Raw genomic sequence first — 22923 nt, forward strand, 5'->3', positions numbered from 1 at the left:
TAAGGAACCTAAGAACACCTTTGGCTGCTTAGGGAATTTTTGTCCCTGAAAGGATTACCGAAAGCACTGTTTCTCAGGAAGAATTACCAGATGTCTAAACATCTACGTCTAGAGAGAGGATGGAAGGCCCCGTGCTGCTCCACGTTGCCTGTGCAACTCTGTGATTTGAGACCACTTCCTTAATCCCTCTTTGCCTCCGTTGACTCAAGCCGTGCTGTAACTGGCCATTGATCTGCTGAGGGCAGATCTCAGGAATTGTCTCCTTAGTTGGGAATGGAAGAGGCGGCACGTCTGGAGTCAAACCCAAGCAGGTGGGCTGTCTCAGTTCCTATCCTGGCCGACCCCCTGGGATTTCTGTCCTGGCCTCCCCTTCCCCTGCCCCTCTGGGTTTCCGAGGTTCCTCTGACCCGCTCTGTGAGGGACAAGAAGCAAAGGTGGTGGGAGAAATTGGATTGGATTTCGCCGTAGAACTGTTACGGGGTGTGGTTCTAGCTTTGGTTCTAATTGACGTCTTTGTTCTTATTGGAAGTAGACAGGATCCACTCATTCGTGATGTTGGCGATAGGGACATGTGACAGGTGGCGGCTTTTTCATACACTGGCTTTGTTGAGTTGACACTTCCTTAGACAGAGGTGCTAACTCCAGCACCCACTGTGCAAAGAGGGTAGATAAGAAAGGGAGAAGAAAGTTTAGGAATCATTTTTCTCGTCTACAGTGTTCACAAAAGATTGGACTGCTCCCGTAAGTAAGTTTACAAAAGATTGAACTACTCCCGTAAGTAAAAATCACTAGGCTTTCCAGCAGGTTTCATTTCAGTCATTTATTTTCTTCTCCCAGACCACAACGCAGTTTGGCGAGAAGAGCCCAGGTTTTGGTTTTGGATGACCTGGGTGCAAGTCCCAGCTCCACCACTTGCTAGCTGGATACCCTTGGGCAAGTCACTTAATTCTCTGAACCCCTGATTCTTCCTCTGTAAAGTGGGCGCAGTAACGTCTGCCCTGAGTGCACTGGGGCGTTACTGGGACTGGGCTGTGTTAGTAGATGTGAAAGTGCTTTGTAAACTTCAGAGGGCTGTAAAAGCCCGAAGGATAATGTGTTGTTCTGGTTTCAGGTGTCAGGAGTCTAGCTGGCTCTGCGCAAAGAGGTGAGGGGAGTCATATTTTGGGCAAGTGACTGAATTCCCAGAGTACGAAGCCCAGAAATCCTCACTTGTGTTTTTCCTAACGCGCAGTCCGCTGCTGGGTTTTGGTGTGTGGCCAGAAACGCATGCGACACTTATTCCAGGGCTCTGGCCCTCTGCAAGGTGGGATTCCTGGCACCGGAAGATGGAGTGATAAAGGAGCGTCTCTTTACGTCCAGATGTGTGAGTCATGCGCATTTGTGACTTACCTTAGAAAATGGAATCATGATAGAAATGGGCATGGGTTCATCTTAGATTATTTTTCTTGGCTTCAGCAGTTTTCAGGTTAAAAGTCACTGCATTTAACTGTCTTAAAGCATAGCATTTATAAAAAGCTTTTAAAACTTAAAATCTGCCTAGAAGTGCCTGACTTTGAAAGTCTGTCTTTTGCTTTTCCTGCCAGTAGGATGGTAGCGACGGTGTTGCATTGGACGTGTCCACGTGCTGCTCTCTCACACAGTGAGTCAGAGAGCAGGGACATAGGGCTCCTGTCACCCTGCTGGCCTTCAGCGAGCGTCACAGACCTGTGTTCTGCCCACTTGTTTGACAGTGGGGAAAACTGAGGCCCAGAGTTTGGCCCTGCCTTCTCTAAGGCCCAGAGCTAGGTTATGGCAGAGGCAGGATCAGAACTCACTCCGTCCACACCATGCTGCCAGCAGGGAGATGGGCTCCATGAGATTGAGATAAGGAGGCCCCTCCACCACTACCACCACCAATTTGTCACATTTAAAATCACCGTTCATTTAGGTTAAGCCACTTTCCTCTGGTTTAGTTCTTTTCAGACTTGGAAATAATTTTCAAGGATTTTCCTTAATACCACACCGCCTCTTTATGCTTAGAAATTTTGCTTGATTCCTTTCACTAGGTATGATCACAGTGCCTTCTACCCTCCCATGTGGGGCTACTTTTCGATTAATTCATTTAGCATATTTGTCACTCTTCGTAAGAACTTTTTTCTTCTGATTTCATCCCTTCTGTATCAGCATTTGAGTTCTTACTCTGTGCCAGGCCTTCTCGAGGAGTGGCAAGGCACTGAGTGATGGAGGGGCCTCACCTGAGAGCTGGACTTTGTCCTGGCAGAGTCTCGTGTGCCCATCAGGCCCCACCCCCATTCAACCGAGGACCATCATTGTGTTTTAGAGCAGAGAATGGAAAGCTGAAGGAGGGAAACAGTCATTGGGAAAAGGAATTATTATTATTATTTTGTTTTGTTTTGTTTTGAATTTCTGGTCTCAATCTAGCTAAGGAGACATACATTACCAATGAATAATGACACCAGCTGGCAAATGAAGGTCCAGGGGGTGATCGCGTAGTCAGGCTTCAGAAGGTTGCCGCCATTCGAGATGGTCTGGAAAGAAACACAGGATTTGGATAACTGGAGAGGTTAAGGTAACTGATAATTAATGAGTGTCTAAAAAGGATCTCTCATTGTGTTAGAGGCTTTACATCTATTAGCTCACCTAATCTTTTTCAGGAGGGAACTTTTTAAATTGAAAGGTATGTTAAACGTGCAGAAGAGAATATACAACATACCCATGTCCTCCCATTCCAGTTAAGAAACAGAACATTACCAGTATTTTAGAGTCACCCAGGCCCCTCCCCGTTGCTCTCCCCTCGGAATTATCAGCTGTCCCCTTCCTTCCACTGTAGCTGTCCCTAAAGCAAGGGCAAACCTGGCTGAAGGGAGTGTGGCCCTCTCTCTTGTCAGGAGGAGCGCGTGATGGTCCTGGTTGGATTCATTGCCCCCGGATCTGAGCAGAAGCTCTGGGTGAAGTCTCGATTTGGAGTTGAGTTGCAGGGACCCTTTTGGAGAAGTGAGTGGAGAGGTGGTGAGAGTTGTGGGAAACGGGGTTCTCACAGTTGGGGTGTCTGGAGGGCTGCGCTGGGTCCATCTGCTGGGAGCCTGAAGGTGGTAGAGTCAAGGGGCTGGGCTGCTCTGTATTTTACTTTTGCTTCTAAGCCCTCCCTGGCTTATGTGTAGCTCTCAGGTGTAGGCCAGAGCAGAATACATCTGTGGGGTGAAATGGTCTTCTGCTGATTCAGGCATCAGGACACGGAGGGAAGAACAGGAACTTTATCAGTGCATGATTAAGAGAAGCCAGATTCAGTTAGGAATCTGCATTCCACCCCTGATGCCGTCTGGAGATCCTGCTGATGACAGCCCTAAACACGTGCGTCTCCTGAGTCCACTGCCCAGGTGCCGACTGGTTGTCCTCTAAGGCTGGCTGCAGCCCTCGTCCCGAGTGCTCTGTCCTGGCCCCCAAGAGTTCCCTTTGCCTCCTCTCTGTTTGATCTCTGTTTATCATGTTGGAATCTCTCCTCTACCAGCTTCTTGAGGGTGCATAGCAGGCAAATTTTTTAAGATCTGAATGTCTAAGTATGCCTTTACATCTCCACCTGACTTTAAGGACAGTTTGGCTGGTTATAGACTTTTAGGTTGGAAATTGTTTCCCTTCAGAATTTTTGAAGGTGTTGGCTGCTTGTCTCCCAGCTTCATGCAGCTGTTAAAAAGCCTGCCAGTTATTAAAAAAAAAATCTGAAACATTCTCAGTTCTTGATCTTTTGAGTGTGGCTCGTTTTATTCTCCGTTGGAAGCGTATAGACCCTTCTCTTGTTTCCAGTGTTCCCAGAGCAGGTCTTTTCATCCGTTGCGTTTTTGAGTCCTTTCAGTCTGGCTGCTGGTGGCCTTCAGTTCTGGCGCGTCTTCCTTAAGTGGTTTTGCTGGTGGTTTTCTTCTCTCCGTTTGCCCTGTCTTTTCTTTAGGAACTCCTTTTACTCAGGTGCGTGACTTTCTGCATTGGTCCTCTTAGTTTTCTTATGTTTTCTCTCTTATTTTCAAACTGTTTTTTGCTAAGCAGTTTCCCAAACTTTATCCTCTACCCCTTCTATAGAGATTTTAAAAATGAAGGTATAATTCATATACAGTAAAGTGCACCAATCCTGAAATGTTTATTTCACTTAGTTTTCACAATTGTATGCATTTGTGCAGCTACTGCCCAAAACATAGAACATGTTCATCAACCTAGAAAGTTCCATAGGGCCCTTTTCCAGTCCTGGTTTTCATTTCTGCTGTCTTTTTTTTAATATCCGAGCTCCTTTTTCTCTTAAATGTTACTTAAAAAACATCTTATTCTTGCTTCGCAGATAAAATATATCCCTTTAGCTCTCTGAAGACATTAATTAACTTTTAGAGTTTTTTCCTCTGTAAATGATCTCTTTGTTCTGAGTTGCCGTTTTTCCGTCTCTGTATCGGCACTGGAGACTTTCCTCAGACAGTTGTTTATCTTGGTTGTCTGTTCATGGTTAAACATGAGGGGAAAGCTGGGCATGTTTATGGGGCTTATGAACTTGAAACTTCACTGAAGAGTGATTTTAATGGGCCGTTAATTGGGGTTTTCCCCAATGTCAGTATCTTTAGATTTGTGCTCTTGTGGGATGATGGTAACATTCCTCAGAAAACAGTATTTCAGTCCCTAGCCTGGAGGGTCAGGGGCTGGCTGCCAGCATTTCTGGAGCTGCGTGGGGAGGAAACCGTCAGCGTCCAGTGTGCGCACTCACAGTGCCCTGTGTGCTGCAGGTCCCCATGCTTTGCCTGGCATCTCTAGTCCAGGGTCGTCTGTCTTACCCTCTCTGGAAAATAAACCTCTAGACCTGTGCTGCCCTGAAATGCAATGGCCGCTAGCCACGTGTAGCCATTTAAATTTAAATGGATAAACGTTAAGTAAAGTTAGGAAATCAGTTCCTCCTTTGCCTTAGTCACTTGTTGAGCTGTCGGTAGCCCCAGTCTGTGGCTCGTGGCTGCCGCGCTGGGCAGGGCAGATAGGGAACACTTCCGTGGCTGCAGGCAGTTGTTTGAACAGTGCTAGTCCAGACTCCCGCTGGGTGGGGGAGTGGGCAGGGGGTTCTGTTTCTCAAACGCCTCTCCCCACCCTCCTCTGTCAGTTGCTGGTGCGTCCATTCCTGTGACTTTGAGGCTTCTGTGGTGTATATTTAATTGGTTCTCACCTTTTGCCACTGTCAGCTTGGGACTTGGTTTTGATGGGTTATCTAAGACATTTGTCTACACATCCGTCTAATTCCCAGCTTCCCAAAAGGTAGTTCCAGTTTTCCCCTCTTGTTTCTCCTCCCGTATTTGTGGTTTCAGTCTTTACTATTTTTATACACACACACACCTTTTAGTGGGGTTTCAAGAGGGAATGAAGTAGGACACTTGTGTTCAGTCTGCTGTTTTAACCGTGAATCCTCATTCACTATTTACAATCCTGTAAGGTGGTATAGATGTGGTTACTCTCATCTTACAGTGAAGAGAGGCAGGTAAAATAACTGGCTCAAGGCCACATAGCTAGTAAGTGGGATTTGAACTTGGGTCAGACTTAAAAATCTGGTATCTTTTTTATTGAATAGTGTTGTGCCTCATCTTATACTCAGGAAAAACTCCCCCATCACTCATGCCGCAAGTTGCAATACTTTAATTATAGTTCTGTTCTAAAAATGTTAGCCCGGATATTTCTCAGTTATCCTTAAACCCACGTAAGAGAAGAGGTCACCCTTGAATAATTGTGTCTGAGAAAGGTTTTCTTCTCCCCAGCTATTCATTTCTAATTTGTTCCAGAACCTCATGACTTCCGCCCTTTGTGTTACCATTCTCTTTAGCAGTTCTTGAAGTGCTTGAGTCAAAAACTTGTTGTTTAATTTAAGCCTTTTATTCATACTGTCTATGGTCATTCTCTCATGTTAAAGTTATCCCTGTATGTGTCTCTTCAGTTGGACTCCACTTTCCATATGGCAGCGAGTAATCCTGTTTATCTTTGAATTCCTAGTGCCCAGCCCCTTGTCTGAGGTGGAGGATTTATAAATGTTTGTCAGTCTCATTTGACATCGTTTCTTTTCTTTTCTTTTTTTTCCCCCTTGGTGAGGAAGATTGGCCCTGAGCTAACATCTGTTGCCGATCTTCCTCTTTTTGCTTGAGGAAGATTGTCACTGAGCTAACGTCTGTGCCCATCTTCCTCTATTCTATGTGGGGTGCTGCCACAGCATGGCTTCATGAACGGTGTGTAGGTCTGCACCTGGGATCTGAACCAGCAAACTCAGGGCCACTGAAGTAGAGCATGTGAACTTAACCACTATGCCACTGGGCCAGCCCCTCAACATCATTTCCTGTTTGGACCATTGCATTGCTTCCTAATAGTTGGTCTCTCTGTCTTCTCTTCCTGCTTGCCTGTGATGGCCTCTACACGTTGGTCTTCCCAAATGCAATATTCATTGGCTTCCTCTCACCTTCACTCTTGACTCCTGGCTCCTCAGCATGGAATAGAGGGTCGCCCATGGTCTGCCTTGCCCACCACTTTAGCCCCATTTTTGGGCACCCACCACCACGTGCACTGCCCACCTTGCACTTCAGGGGAGGGTCTCTGTCTGCTCTTGAATCTCTGCCCTTTCTATGTGCTTTTAGTTCTGCATGAGCTGTGCTCTCTCCCTGCCCACCTCTCTCTCCTGTTTAATATCTACTGTTTTTCTGCAAATCTCAGCCCAGGATACCTTGTGAAACCTTGCCTGATCCACCCTTACATGGAGTTAGAGAATTCTGCTTTCTGCTCCCAAAGAATTGCATTTCAGTATACTTCAGCCATCCGTCCATCCATCCATCCAAATGGGATCCTACTGTGCATGTTATTCTCCAGTTGGTCTTTTCATGTTGAATGACTAGTCAGTTCTCCCTGTTAGGTTTTGGTTGGGAGGAATTTTTTTTTCGTATAACCAGTTCCTATAGAGGCTGGCACATAGTAGGCACAACAGACTGAGCCCCAGTGTTCAGTGGGTCCACGGAAGTTGAATTCTTCTTTGCTGTCTTTGAATTCTGCTATCCGTACGTCTATTTTCCCAGCATAATTGTGAACAGCACCCCACTTTCCCTCTTAAAAGTCTCCCACTTTGGACAGTGAACTATATGGCCACCCACCCATCAAACACATCCAGGTGGAGACCCGTTTTTCTTTATCCAGTGGAGCAACTGAAGAGGAAGAAATGCTCGGGGTGTGAGATTACGTTTGCAGTGTTGAATCCTGCTTCTCTCCGGGCAGCCAGAGAGGAAAGCCCAAGTTACACATTGGAGGAGTCACCTTTGATGCACCTTCAGAGTCTCAGTGTTTCATTTTCCGGAAGGGTTGCTGATTCCGTCCAGAAGGACTTTTCTAGGAGCAGTTTGTGTTTCAGCAATGGACCTTTGCTTCCCTCTCCTGATGCTGACGTTTAGATTTCAGTTTTCTGGCAAGTGCAGGGGCTTCTTGCGTTCTTTATCCATTGGGACCCTAGTGGGGTCCTGGGCTGTGCTGTGCAGCCTGGTGGAAGCCAGCTGTCCTGAAGGCGAGGGGCTCGGAAAAGCTGTAGGTTAGTTGGTGCGTGTGTTGAGAAGAGCTGGGATTTAGGTTCCAGTCCTTGCTCTGCCCCTTCCTATTGTATGACCTTGGGAAAGCTCTTTCGACCTCTGCCATGCTGAGACGGAGGCGAACAGTCTCACCATACAGGGTGTGGAGACGGGGGCCGTGCGTGCAGAGCCGTTAGCACTGCTGGTGGTGTGGTAAGTGCTTTGCAAATATTGCTTTTGTTGTTGTTATGATCATGACAGTTGTTACCTTTTGACATCGGCTAATTCAGAGGATGCTTGGGAGGGTGTTGGGCGAAGAGTGAGCAGGACTTGCCCCACAGCTTTCTGACTGCCATGTGCATGTCCTCAGCTGCCCGTTGGTGCTGCGTTGCAGAGTGGAAAAAAGAAAATCAATGGAAAGAAGTCATGTGGGTCGCGGAGGGGAGAGTAGAGTGACATAAGTGTGGTGCTGGTGGGTCGGGGGTTGCCTGTGTCTGCCTGGGAGGTCTTGGGTTGGCCAGATTAGGATTGGGATTAGAAGGGCTGGGCCTCGGAATCACCTGGACAGTTTAAAAAATAGTCTTCTCTGGGTTCCTGACTCAGTAGGTCCAGGGTGTGTACGGAATAGTATAGGTTAAAGAGCTCCCGGGTGCTTCTGATGTACAGCTGCTATGCCAATTACTAGATTAGCTATTTATTACCCAGTAATCCTATAAAACATTTTCTAATTGTTTGCTGCTTAATGTAGGGCAGGTGATGGCATAGTAATACTCATGTTAGGGTGGGAAAACAGAGACAGATTGTTAATGTATTAAAATGGAGAGCCTGAATTAACTGAGTTAGACTGAATTAGATTTTATGAGAGTTTTGAATTTAAGCCTGTCATGCATCTGTCATTCTTATCCAGGACCCTTGCCTATATTTAGGTTATTGGAAATGAGGTGACAAAGAAAATTGTGAAATAAGAAACAGCAACAAAAAAATCCTGTTAGAAATGTAAAATACTCAAAACATAAACCCAGCTATGTTTGTGTTTAAAGCATAAAGGAAGATATTTTCTCCCTGTATTTGAAAATGTCTTCAACTTTTACTACTGTTATTGGGAAAGAGAAGGAACTTAGATAGGCCCACATCCTTGTAGCTGGCTGACCCGGGTCATTACTGAGCTGAGGGGAGGCTGTTGGCTTAGGAGTCAGCGGACCTCCAGTCTCTGCTCTGATTTTCCTCTTTGCAAACTCGAGTTAGTTACTGAGCTGATCTCTGGCATATGCTGTCTTTATCTGTAAAATGGGAGGAGTGTTACTGGCCTTCTCTATCCTGTATGCTGTCATTGCGGGTATAGTGCGGAAATACATGGGGACGTGAGGCTGTGATGAGCTCACCGGGTCCCCATGTCCTGTTTGCCTGGGATGGCCCTGGCGGACGCCTGTTGTCGGGTGTGGTTATTCCTAGGACCCTCTGTAACTCGAAGGTGTCCCCGTTCGGATGCTAGGTTATGTCATCGCCCGTGCTCAGAACCCCCATCCATTGTTCACTCTTAGTCTCTTGCACTTGGAAGGTTTTCTGGTGGTGTTCCTCCAGCCGCAAATCCCTCACCAAATACTCTAAAATTTCTGACATGCTTTCTGGTAGTTCTTCACTTTTATGTCAATCTGTCTCTCTAACTAGATTGATCAGTGGATAAGAAGGGTTTCTTTTCTTTCTTTCTTTTTTTTTGGGGGGCAAGATTAGCCCTCAGCTAACATCTGCCACGAATCCTCCTCTTTTTGCTGAGGAAGACTGGCCCTGAGCTAACATCCATGCCCATCTTCCTCTACTTTATATGTGGGACACCTGCCACAGCCTGGCTTGACAAATGGTGTGTAGGGATCTGAACTGGCGAACACTGGGCCACGGAAGTGGAACGTGCGAACTTAACTGCGGCACCACCAGGCCTGCCCCAAGAATGGTTTCTTTGTTTCTCCACTCCTGAATAATTTTCTAGATTTGTCATGGTTTTAGAGTCTCAGACACGTTAATTGACCATTTTGACTGATGTGTCGTGAAGAAGTAAATCCTCAGTGCAAGGAGAAGACAGGAATCATGGGGGGTAAGGGGAGTGGCTTTGTGGAAAAATACTAAAAAACGAAGAGAGAGAGAGTTTTTAGGCCGGTGTCCTGACTTGATTTTTTAGAATCTAAATACCCTATGTCGATATTCCCAAGTGCAGCATAAATCTCTAATTGGGAGACTACAGGCTTCAGGAGATCAAATTTCAAGTGCTCCCTCCCCACTCAGGAGGAATTTGTTTTAGAACTAATGCCAGAAAAAATTTCCATTCCTCAAAGAACTGGTGCATTTTCTTTTCCCCTTTTGACAATGAAAGGAATGTATTGGGTCGTGTTTCCCTTTTCTTTTTGACCCCTAGGAAACTCAGAGCCAAATTTTTGGCTCATCTGTTTGGAAAGCCGTAGCTTGCAAATGCCTTTTCCCTGGTCTTGACTTTTTGTCCTGTTATAATTTTCTCAGTCCTGGATTTTTTTTTATACATTTCTGTTTTATTAACTATATTTTTATGAACTGCCCTTAGAATCTTGTGGGTTAGGTCAGAGCTTAAATAAATAACAAATATAAAGATAGCATTATAGTTTCAACATGATTTTCATGGAACTGTTTGGAGTTTAGAAGGCAAAAGCTTTTGTGGCAAAGAGACCGATATTACCTCAAAATAACAGTGTGTCTGTTGAGGTACCACCCTTGAAGAAGTCACCTCCCCACAAGAATGAGGAATGAAGCAGGTGAGCTCCACGTGTCGCCTGTCAAAGCTCTTGGACAAAGAGTCGATAAATCTGGTGTGTCGAAGCGTTAACGTGAGGATGAGGACTGAAACTTCGCAGATTTGGCCGGGCTTAGAATATCTGTGTTCCTTTCTCGGAATGCTTCTCCGGATGGTCCTCTCCTGGTCTCTCCCTCCACCTCTCTCCGTTTCTCTCAGTGTTCTCGGCTTCACTGCTCCTGTCTACTCTTTCCTGGTCTTGTCCTCTCCTTCCCTCCCATCCGAAACCTTTGTATATGATCACCCGCCAGCTTCCCGTCCACATCGTCTTCTCCCTTCTAGTAAACACCCCTCACCCCCACCTGCCTTCGCCCACCTCTGCCTCAGGGACCCTCTCTTCCTAATCACTCGGACCCAGTGGTGTGCATGTGCCAACTTACTTGTCAGCAGCTCCTGTGCGAAGCAGCTCCTGCTAACCAGCTCCTCTCAAGCCAGAAAAGAAATATACCACTAAATACCAAGCCGTAATTTGGTGAAAACAAAACCTCACCTTTAGTTGGAATGTGTTATACCACATCCCGGTAGTTAAACGGTAGGAAGGAGAAGTAAAAACATGGCAGTGGCTGCCATCATTGTGGACAGCAGCGACAGTAGAAGCTCAGTTCTTGTGTCCTTTGTTCCTGTACACGTTGGTTCCTTCATTCATTCTTTCAGTTGGCAACCACTCATTCTGTGTCTGTTATGTTGCTAGTTTGTTTCAGTGTCTGAGCTTTTGATGATGGAGCTTGGTGAAGCCTATGACCTCGTCTGGGAATTTCGTACTTGCTGGATTTTTGAGCTGGAGAAAGGCCACTTCTAACTGCACAACTTCACCTTCGCACTGAGGTTTGCCTTTGTCCGTTGGGGCTGCTATAACTAAATACCAGAGGCTGGGTGTAGCTTCTAGACAACAGAAATCTATTTCTCACAGTTCTGGAGGGTGGAAGTCCAAGATCAGAGTGCCAGCATGGTTGAGTAAGGGCCCGCTTCTGGGTCTCAGACTTCTTGTTGTATCCTCACGTGATGGAGGGCGCTAGGGAGTTTGAGAGGACCTCTTTTATCAGAGCACTGGGCTCCACCCTCATGGCCTGATCACCTCCCAGGGCCTCTAATCACAGTGGTGATTAGGCTCCCAACGTGTGAGTTTTGGGGGGACACAAACGTTCAGACCTAGCAAGGTTATGTTTACAAATAACAGTGTACAGTGAATATTTACTTTATTTAAACAAGGTGTGTGTGTATGTATGCCATGAACACACAGTATATTATTTTCTGAAGACTGTGGGCATATGCTTCCCTTTTAGCAAGCTTGGAATGAAATGCACCAATTTGAATGCCTGATTAAGATTATTCAAATGGCATTTTGCTAGTACAACGAGTAAAAATACACAATCTGAGAAGATTAGGAGTCTTAACCACCTGCTTCTGCTCTGGACTCTTTGGGACCTTCTCCCAAATGCACTAATTTAAGCAAAACATAATTAATGTTTTTTTCCCCCAATCAGCATAGAAAAACTTTTACTAATTGGAACAAATGGGAAAGAAGACTTGCCTGAATGTGTTGAAAGCTTGAACAGTGGACACCTAACAAGGAATAAAGTGCACCTGGGAATGTAGCTCAGTAGAAAGACCCCGGCATGTTAGAATTATTAAGGATACGGCCCAATATGTCTGTCATTTTGAGAGGGTCACCACCCTGAGAATAAGGACTGAAACAGCTAGCCTTATATATGGCTTAATAGACGTTGTGTATGTAAGAATTTGATAAAAATTATTTGTGATGACAGTGCGTAATGTTCTAATCTGAGCAGTGCTGACTTGTCTCTACATTTTCAATACTCCTTAGAGATAAATGGACGTTTTTAAAGTGTCTGGAATGTTCTATCTGTTAAGGAGGTCAGTAGTCTCCTTTCCTGTGTCATTATTCTCTTTCTTGACTGGCTTCCTTTCGGACAGATGGTGCAATGCTTAACAGTTTTGAACGTGTCTCAAGTTCCAGACTGAGAAGGCTTTAGGCTAACGGGAATAGCAGAGGAAGGGTCCTAAGTATTTTTCGGTCAGCAGATATAGTTTTGGTTGGGCTCAGTCTTCATGGCTTTTTTGCAGTCCTGACTATGTGGTGGTAAGGAACATGTGTTCATTTCACTAGTGTATTTTATTGCATCTGGAGGTGGCTCCTGTGTCTTCTCAGAGGCCCAGTTCCATAAAAATCAGGGAGTCTTGGCATGTCAGGGCTGAGGACGCACTCCCAACACATCTTACGCGTACACTCTTGTGCCTGAGGACCCCGAAGCTCAGAGAAGAGATTTCTTGCGGCAGAGCCTGTACTGGGTCTGGCACGCTTTATAAATTTCACTCCGTTGCAGGTCTGAGAAAGACCCAGAGAGGTTTATTGTCCTAGAAAAGTGTTATCCCTTCCTTCAGAACCGAGCTTTTCACTTCCTCATAGCTGTTCTGAAGGATGCCAGTAGGACTGTGTAAGTGTATGCGTGTATCAGTTTACTTGTAGAACCCCCCCACGCCCAACCCCGTGTCCTGATGTTTTCAGCTTAGAATTGGGGTTAGGCTGTGGAAGTGTCTGAACTGATCCCCTCCTCTACTGTCTCTATTAGTTTTTAATACTTTTCACACCATTTTGCCAAAACAGACTCAATTTTAGAGGTGTTACTGAAAAGTTTACTTTGGATGCACAAACATTTCTCTCCTTTGTATGCATTTCCTCACTGCTCAGAGTAGGAGTTTGGTGGAAAAGCAGTTTTGAGGATGTACACTTGAGAGAAGAGTAAAAGGAAGAAGAAAAACAAGCCCAAGGAAGGAAGGTGGTGGTACCCCCTCCCCCTTCTCTCTAAAGCGCAAAGGCATTGTGGGGTGGTGGGCACAGTCGTTGCCAATGCAGGTGGAGATCTGAGTTGAAGACCTGGCTTGTATCGCTGCTTCGTCTCTGAGCCAATGTGCATTCATTGTTCTTGAGCAGTTGTTGTGTGTCCTACACTGCAGATACAATGGAGAATAAAACTGACACAGCCCTTGCCTTCTTGGTGCTGATGTTAAGACAATGGTGGTGACTGGACAGGGGAGGCAGTGAGGTGGTGAGAAATCGTTGCATGAGTGACGTATTTTGAAGCTAAAGTCGATAGAATTGGTGATGGTTGGGAGGTGGGATGTGAGAGAAAGAGATGACCTCTGAATTTTTTGCCCAGACGATAGTAGTGGCACTTATTGAGATGGGGAACACTGGGGAGGAGGCGAGTGGTGTGTGTGGTGGTGCGGGAATCATGTTGCTTTTTATATAGGCTTTCGGTGCTTATTAGACTCCCGTTAGAGATGTTGAAGAAGTAGATGGGTATTTGAGATGGGAGTTCTGAGATATCAGTTTGGAAATTGCCAGCCTATAAATGGCATTTAAACCATGGAACTGGGTGTGACCACTTGGTAGTGAGCGTGGATAGAGTGAAGGTGGAGATCGAGATCTGAGCCCTGGGGCCTACCAGAGTTTTGGAGATTGACAAATGAAGGAGGCTCCAGCTTCTGAAAATGAGGATGCTGCGACCTGACCCCTGTCTTTCTGAAGATTGTTACAGGGCTTGTGTAAGATATGACACACGAACACACACTGAAAATTATTTAGTGCTTAATTGTATGAAGAAATATAGGAGTAGGGGAAGTTATGTAGGGAAATCATTTCCCCGCATGATTTTTCTCCTGAAAATCTGTATGGGATAGGATGAGGTGTGTGTGAATTTGGTAAATAGCAAGGTTCCCAATATGTGGGTTATGTAACTCAGGGTGGGGGGGCGTGGAGAGGGTGTGGTGGATGTTTGGGAAATTTTACAAGAGGCCTACCCCACAATGTATGCTTTAAATGTTGTTTTTCTATTTTTAGCAGTCCAATAAAATATATAGCAGAGGGATCATGAGCTATTACCATTAACAGGGTTCTTACACTCAAAAAACCTAACATTGGTATCTGACATATTTATAGACATGCATACAAATATGTGTACTAAATGTGGATTGGATACACTTGGCATCGTCTGTTTTTGTGAACAGATACCTACTTGAGTTCCCGAATCTTAGTAAGCTGCTCGAATTTGCTCCTTACACTCTCTGCCCCTCCCTTCTCTATCATCTTCCCTTCACTGGGAACGAGGCAGGGTTTCCTGAAAAGTGGGCTCTGTTCTGGGAAGACTCTGTGGCCAGCTGCCAGTGTGTCATAGAACTTATCCAGTCATATGGTGAAAAGAGACAACTCTCAAAAAGATAGGGAATGAAAACAGGAAACTCAAGTGGGGCAAAGGGGGAAGAAGCCAGAAGGCCAAGGCAGAGGAAGGCAGAGGGTCATTTGGGACAGAGTTGGGGAAAGGTGCCTTCGCTGCTGCCTAGGAACTGTTGTTTGTTCTCTCTCTCTCCTTGGTTATTTTCTCTGTGCCCACCTGCTGTTTCCAGAATTGCAAGGACTCTCCCCAGATGTTTGGTTATTGAATAATAGGGAAATGTAACTTTTTGCAGGCGTTACCTTCCAGAACACCGGCTTGAGGTGACATTGCAAAAATGCCCCATTCTCCCCAGTTTTGATGAGTACCTTTTTAGTCTGATCTAACTGAAGTCTTAGATTTTATTCTTATGCTTGTGTCTGTCCAGTTTTAGGATGTGTGTGTATGTGGCAGAGAGAGAGAGTATGAACATAAGTGATTGGATGGCTGGATGGATGGCTGGATGAATAGATGAATGCCTTTTCTCAGGAATCTGATATTTTAGATGATCTGCCCAGGAAAGAAGGCTTTCTGAGATTCATACTCTTAGATAAATTTATAGAGTTTGAGAAGTGAAAGAGAGCATAGAGATCATCTGATTCACACTCTTCCGAGTGTATATATTCCATTAAAAAAGAAGTCCCTAGGTCAAATATTTTTGCAAAAGTCGAAGATTCACTATACTTATTAACACATTAAAGGCTGAGAGCTCTGACTGCTAAAAATAGTTAACTTTGTTTAGTGTTTCCCTAATTTATTTCGCTGTGAGACTGCCATTTTCCTTCTCTCCGTTTTCTGAGCGATATCTGTAGAGAACAGTTACTCTCTTTGCATAGAAACGCAGGGTTCCAGAAGACATAGTTTGGGAATGCTGCTTTATGTTGAGCTTGCTGCTTGGCCTCTCTTGGCCTTTGTCCACATTTAGAATTTGAGTGGGTTGAATGAATTAATTACTAATGTCACTCCTGGCTGTGACATTTTCTGGTTCAGATTCATTAATTAACCAACACTTAAAAAGTGTCTGTGTTAAAGAATCTTATCTCTCGTGTTCCTCACTACAGCCATAGCACTTCGTACAGTGCCTGGCACCTGCTGGCATCTCAGTAAGTGTTAGTGAAAAGATAGAGACCTGTTTGTTTCAGAGCAGTGTGCCCTCTGTGCCTCGAGGCTGTAGGGAAGCAAAAATCTTGTTGCCCTATAGGAACTCCTAGTCAAGTTGGTGACTCTTCCTAGAGCATGGCACGTGCTGGAGGAGAACCCAAGTTAGATGCTGATGGCAGTAATCTGTAGGATGGAGGATATTGGACATGATTTCTGACCCTGAGTCAGGTGTGGACTGGAACATAAGTGGGTTGTGTTAACTGGACCTTTTGTGACAAAAGATGTCATTTAGGGTCATGGTAGCACCCACACAGTCCTTTTATCCATTTCGAGGACTTTATGATGCTACCGGCACTGGGAAATAAGAGAGTATTACTCCCAGTGTATTTTATTTTTGAATTCTTGCGCTTTTATTCCTTTATACTTTTTTTTGAAGACATTTCTAGCATGTTCCTTACTTTAGATCTTCCAGTCTCAATTAGGTTAACAGATTATCCTTTTATTTACGTTAGATGTACAACGTAATGACTTAAGTACATATTTTGAAATGATCACCACAGTAAGTTAACGTTAACGTCTATCACCACACAGTTACAAATTTTCTTTTCTTATGATGAGAACTTTTAAGATTTACTCTCTTAGCAACTTTTTTTTTTGAAGATTGTTTTTTTCCTTTTTCTCTCCAAAGGCCCCCACTACATAGTTGTGCATTTTTAGTTATGGGTCCTTCTAGTTGTGTCATGTGGGATGCCGCCTCAGCATGGCTTGACGAGCAGTGCCATGTCCATGCCCAGGATTCGAACCGGCAAAACCCTGGGCCGCCGAAGTGGAGCATGTGAACTTAACCACTTGGCCACGGGCTGGCCCCTCTTAGCAACTTTTAAACGTGTAATACAGTATTGTTAACTATAGTCACCATGCTGTACGTTACGTCCCCAGGACTGGCTTATTTTATAACTGGAGGTTTGTACCTTTTGACCACCATCACTCTGCCCACGCCCCACCTCTGGCAACCGCCATCTGTCTGCTGTAGTGCTTTTAGATTGCACGTATGAGTGAGATCATGCAGTATTTGTCTTTCTCTCTCGGACTGATTTCGCTCAGCATAATGCCCTCAAGGTCCATCCATATTGTCACAAATGGCAGAATTTCCTTCTTTTTTATGGCTGAATAACATTCCATTATATATATATATATATATATATATATACATACATACATACATATACGCACACACCACATTTTCTTTATCCATCCATCCATCCGTCCATCCATCCATCCATCCATCCATCAGTGGACACTTAGTTTGCTTCCATATCCTGACTGTTGTAAATAACGCTGTAGTGAACAGGAGGGTACAGATATATTTTCAAGCTAGTGTGTTCGTTTCCTTTGGATAAATACCCAGAGGTGAGGTGGCTGGATCACATGGCAGTTCTATTTTTAATTTTTTGAGGAACCTTCATACTGTTTTCCATAGTGGCTGCACCAGTTTACATTCCCACCAACAGTGCACAAGGGTTCCCTTTTCTCCCCATCCTCGCCAACACTTGTTATTTCTTATCTTTTTGATCCTAGCCATCCTAACAGGTGGGAGGTGATATCTTATTATGGTTTTGATTTGTGTTTCCCTGATGATTAATGATGCTGAGCACCTTGTTATGTACCTGTTGGCCATCTTTATGTCTTCTTTGGAAAAATGTCTATTCCAATCTTCTGCCCATTTTTTAATCAGATTGTTTTTTTGCTATTTAGTTGTATGAGTTATTTATATATTTTGGATATTAACCCCTTATATATGATTTGCAAATATTTTCTCCCGTTAGGTAGGTTGCCTTTTATTTTGTTGATGGTTTGTTGTGCATAAACTTTTAAATTTCATGTAGTCCCACTTGTTTATTTTTCTTTTTGTTGCCTTTGCTTTTGTGTTGAATCCAAAAAAATCATTTCCAAGACTAATGTCAAGGAGCTTACCTATGTTTTTTTCTAAGAGTTTGATGGTTTTAGGTCTTACGTTCAAGTTTCTAATCCATTTTGAGTTGATTTTTATGTATGGTGTAAGATAGAGGTCCAGTTTCATTCTTTTGCGTGTGGCTGTCCAGTTTCTCCCAGTACCATTTATTGAAGCTCATTTTATAGATAAAGGAATTGAGGCTTGGAGATTTAGGAACTTGTGTAAGTTGATACACCTCCTGAGTGAAAAGCCAGAATTAAGACCCAGGTGTGTGATTTTCAACTTTGTGCACTTAACCACTTGGCCTCCCGCCCTCCAGATCAATCCTTATATCTTTCATTATCCCGTTCATATTAGAAGCTCACCTTAAACAAGTTCAGAGGCTGTACACATTTTTCTTTTTTTTTTTAAAGATTTTATTTTTTTCCTTTTTCTCCCCAAAGCCCCCCAGTACATAGTTGTATATTCTTAGTTGTGGGTCTTTCTAGTTGTGGCATGCGGGATGCTGCCTCAGCGTGGCTTGATGAGCAGTGCCATGTCCACGCCCAGGATTTGAACCAACGAAACACTGGGCCGCCTGCAGCGGAGCACGCGAACTCAACCACTCAGCCACGGGGCCAGCCCCTGTACACATTTCTAAGAGGGATCAAGAAAAAGGGACAAAGGCCATATACTAGCCTCTTGGAGGGAAGCTGCCCCACATGCTTTGTTTATATCACGTTGAGCAGAACTTACTCACATGGCCTCATATTGCTGCAAGGGAGGCCTTCAGTTGTAGTCTTTCTTGTGAGCATCGTGTGCACAGCAAAGAATTACTGTTAAAGGCGGGAGGAAGGATAATGGGATGCAGATAGCAGTCTCCGCCACCCGCCCTTAACTGGGGGCATCCACTGCGTGTCCAATCCCATCTTCTTCTGACCACTGGTTATTAGATCATCCTTTCTCTCTCTCATACCGTCATCTTCACCCTTTGACTCTTCTCTTCACATTGTCGTTTAAGTGTTCTCAAGTCTCTCTCATCTTAACAGGATACAGCACAACACAACAAAAGAAAAAAATCTGTGAACGAAAGCACTTTATGTGAATAAAGAAACACCTTGTGTCCCCAGTGTTCCTGTTATATCCCCAGGTCCTTGTGCAGTGCATAATCCGTAGGAGTTTTTCAGTAACTGCTGAGAGGGCACATGAGTGAGTGAGGGGTGGAAGCACCGTCCTGTACTCGCATCGGCTGCTGCTCAGTTTCTCCTGTGGCAAAAATCCTAGGACTGATTTTCCTGCCCAGAGGGCCAAAGACAGCAAGAGACATCGGCTGTTCTGGTTTTACCGCTTACTAGCTACGCTGACACTTGGCAAATTATGTAATCTCTGTGGACCTCAGCCTCCTCGTCTGGGGAAATGAAGAATCCACTGAACTCACGAGGTTGTTAACATGATTAAATGATAAAACTGTGGTAAAGAATATACCCTGATAATATTAATTTCATTATCTATGGTGATTTTTAAGATCAAGGAGTATCTTCAGCCCTATTATTTTTCTAAAATGATTTTTTTGAAGTTTAGATGCCTTCATACAATGGAATATTATTCAGTTATAAAAGGGAATGAAATACTGATACATGCCACAACATGGATGAACTTGGCAAACATTGTCTTAGGTGAAAGAAGCCAGACCTAAAAGGTCCCGTATTCTATGACTCCATTTATATGAAATGTCCAGAATAGGCAAATAGATGAATGATTGCCAGAGCGTATGGTAGGGGAGAGTGGCAGTTACTGCTCATGGCCCTGGGATTTCTTTTGAGGTGATGAAATATTCTGGAATTTGATGGTGGTGGTGGTTGCACAGCTCTGTCAGTATAGTAAAAGGCAGTGAACTGGACACTTCAAAAATAAATAAATAAATTCAATGCCTTCACAGGGCAATATAATTGTAAGTAAGTGAACATTTTAAAACTGTGTATATAATTTTGGTTCACAATTTATCCTTGATTCTTCTGTAACAGAAACCAATGTTTGGTCCATACCTACTATGAAATTGAAGTTTTTTTTACCTGCTGGCTCAATTGAATTGATTTGACATACTATATAGACCTTCTTTATTATTTCAGTCCTAGGCAACTCCCAGCGCACACTGAGAAATCTGAGAGTGTGCAGTGTTCTTTATTGGAAAGAAGAACCTTGTGAGTTCCTTCATGGCTACTGTGTGAGAGAACACAGGAAAACACGAAGCTAAAGAGTTCTTCACAATTCAGTCACGCGTATAAACTATGCATTTGATATTATAGAACAGTTTCTTAAGTGCAGACTGGTCCATGGTGTTCCCAGGGATTCGGTGAGTACTGCTGGAGGCAGTGGGCGTCCTGGAGAAGGACACGGTGAAGCGTTTGTTCCTCCCACAAGCATTTGTGGAATGTCTGCTATAGCATGTTGTTTGGTGCTGCGTGTAGCCAGATAACAGCGACAGTCCCTGCCTGCAGGGGCCTTGGAGGCAGTGGAGAAGACAGACAGTTCTACAGATGGTTATAGAGCAGGATTATAAGTGCGCTTCAGAGGTGAGCACAGGATGCTCTCGATGTCCCGACTTGGCAGATGGACCAAGTCAGGGCAGCCTGGGTGGAGGAGATGGTTCCTGAACTGTGAATTGAAGAGTGAGTGGGGACAGCAAAGGCTCGGAGGACAAGAGTGTGCTGGATTACAGGAGCTGCAAATAGCTCAGTACATTTGGAGTCCAGAGTACAAACATAGTGAGCCATGAGAGGTGAGATCCCAGGTAGCCTTGTAAGCCATCTTGCCTAAGAGAGTAGGAAATGAAGGAGAAGAGAAAGCATAAGATTCTCAGATGTGCAGTTTAGAAGTATGACTGTCTGCATTGTGGAGACTGGAATAGAGGCAGATAAGAAGGAAGGCAGGAACTTTTCAGTTTTTGAGAGAGAAATTTGAGAGAGAAGTCATGGGACGATGGAGAGACGTGGATGGAGACAAAGGAGTTGGGATGATGGGCTGACTCACCAGCTGGGTGTGTGAGCAGTCGGTGCCTCCCAGGACCTCTGTCCACTGCACGTCGTCTCCATCTCAGCTGGACCCCAGCCTGCTTCCTCAGTCTCGTCCCCTGCTTCTGTTCGGGAATATGCTTAAGTCTTCTGCTTACTGTCCCCAAAATAGGCTTGCTGGTTTTCTGCCTGCTGCCTTTGGTTACACCTCTGTCTTCACCTGGAATCGAGCACGCCTCTCCTATTTACCTGCCGGAGATCTCTGACTTATGAAGCCTTGGGAACCATTCCGTGCTAGAAGGATCTCTTTTTCTGAAGTCATGGCACTTAATATCTCTATCACTTATTAGCAGATCATTACATTTTGCCTTGTCACATCTCTTAATTGCTTTGGGTCATTAGACCTCTTGGACTGTTTTAAAATGGCGGCAGGCAGAGTGATATATCGATGTGCTGGCTTAAATAGTGGACGAGGCATCGGCTCTCCTGAAGCCCCAGTCCCGGCCCTAACTCCCTGTGGAAGCTGGGAGAATTCCTTCTTCCCCCTGTGAGAGTAGTAGCATAGCTGTAGAATACTGGGAAAACCTTAAAAAAGCATGCAAAAGGAAGTAACCTCTCCTCCCACAAGCGCCTGAGATGCTCTGTTAGCACCGATCCTTCTTCTTGTAGCGTCCTCCTCCCCCTCCATCTTCTTTCCCCTCTTGAGGATTAGGCTCCTGTGTCTGTGCAGCCTAGCCGGGATCATCCTCTACACACTGTTTTCGTTAATGAATAGGAGGATTTTTAAGTCCACCTTGACCTGTGGGGCCAAATTGTCCTCAGGGCAGGTTGTACCACAAAACTGAATAGTGATCATCTCTGGGGAGTGGGGAGGGGAACTCCTGCTTTTCAGTGATCTCGTTCTACATTGCTGAATGGATATTTTTATCACCATGAGTCTAAATCACTTTTACAGTTTGCAGATGACAGTAGTTTGTGCTTCTGCCTAATCCAGGCTTGTATCTACTTTTAAAAACAACTATACCACCTTTACTGAGTAGCTAGATAAGAAATGGCATCCTGTTATTTTAATTTTACTGTTAGTTGAATTTGATCTTTTCACCATGATTGTTTGTCATTTTTTCTTTAGTTGTGTCCATTTCCTTTGCCTCCATGATTTGGATTTGAATCCCGGTTAATAAATACATGTGACCTTTCACTAGTCACTTAGCATCCCCAGGCCTTGGTTTGTTTATGAATAAATGAAGAGGAATGATGCTTAAAATTATTGTGAGGCTTAATGGAGATCACGTAGTGAAAGTGCTTTGTAAGCTGTAAAAAGTATATAATTGTGTTTATTGGTTTTGTATTGATTTTGATTAGTTAATGGTTATGAACAGTTAAGCTAACTTTGCTTTTTTGCATTCATTTGGAGAAAGGCTAAAAAGGCAGAGATTCCTTCATTAATATTTATTTTGGTACAGTGTGGGATCCATGCAATTTGGCAGCTGAGGACCTTGTTTGTGCAGCATTTCTGCGACTTATTAGCTATATGTACAGCTGTAATGCACAGGACAAACAGTGTTTTTGGCCAAGACCGGAAATGTCCAGGGAACGTCTGGCTGGACACGCGTCAGAGAACTCCCTGAGTTGATCACATTCATGTGAGCTCAGGAGGCCGTTTAAATGGATGATAGTACAGGGGAACTGATTATGTAAATTCCGCTAACTAGACACTCCCCCAGTTCCACCCCTCACAGTTTTATGAAATCAGAGTTGGTTAAAATCATCATTTGAAGGCCTGAGAAGTTCTGATGTGGTCTTCTGAGTCATCAAGGGCAGATACATTTCCGTTAAACATGATTTTTCTGAAATCTGCCATATTTAGATCCCTGGAAACATGAGTACCTTATGTCTGTCAATTATGCAGAACACTGAATTCTGGATAATAGGGAAACAGGGCTGTGTAAACAGCTCTACAGAGTAATAGCTGACCTCCCGGCCGCCTATTTCCGACTGTTCCCTTTTATCCAAGGACAAGATGTTACAAAAATAATCCAGAGTGACTCCCAAGGGTAGCCCCACGAACTCCTCCCCCGGAGTGCGCCCCAGAGGCTGAGTCACTAGCAGCAGCATGTTGATTCCCTGTGCTGTTGGTGAATGTCCCAGCCAGGCTCTTCAGCCGTGAGGACAAACACTTTGGGAAAGTTTTTTCTGACTCATTCACAGTGTGATTCGCAGAAGAAAACCTCTAGCTTCTCATTTTATTTTTTTAAAGAAAAAAGTTGCTTCTTTGTGTATTTGAGTG

General features: G+C 44.4%; 1 protein-coding gene across 11 annotated transcripts in view; it reads left to right on the forward strand.

The window, feature by feature from the left end:
* JAK1 (Janus kinase 1) overlaps positions 1 to 22923 on the forward strand; it is a 142881-nt gene that overhangs the window by 60612 nt on the left and 59346 nt on the right. The window contains exons 1-3 of one of the 11 annotated variants that reach the window (XM_070267529.1): positions 1231 to 1363; positions 2422 to 2569; positions 2889 to 2994. The exons of 7 other annotated variants lie outside the window; for them this stretch is intronic. The gene's annotated coding sequence lies outside the window, so the exon portion shown is untranslated. Of the gene's footprint in view, positions 1 to 1230; positions 1364 to 2421; positions 2570 to 2888; positions 2995 to 11026; positions 11185 to 19754; positions 19979 to 22923 lie in introns of those variants that run through there. 3 more of the 11 variants (XM_070267530.1, XM_070267533.1, XM_070267528.1) reach the window with 3 other exon arrangements.

Source organism: Equus caballus, chromosome 5 (genome assembly GCF_041296265.1).
Source record: "Equus caballus isolate H_3958 breed thoroughbred chromosome 5, TB-T2T, whole genome shotgun sequence".
Classification (NCBI taxonomy): Eukaryota; Metazoa; Chordata; class Mammalia; order Perissodactyla; family Equidae; genus Equus; species Equus caballus.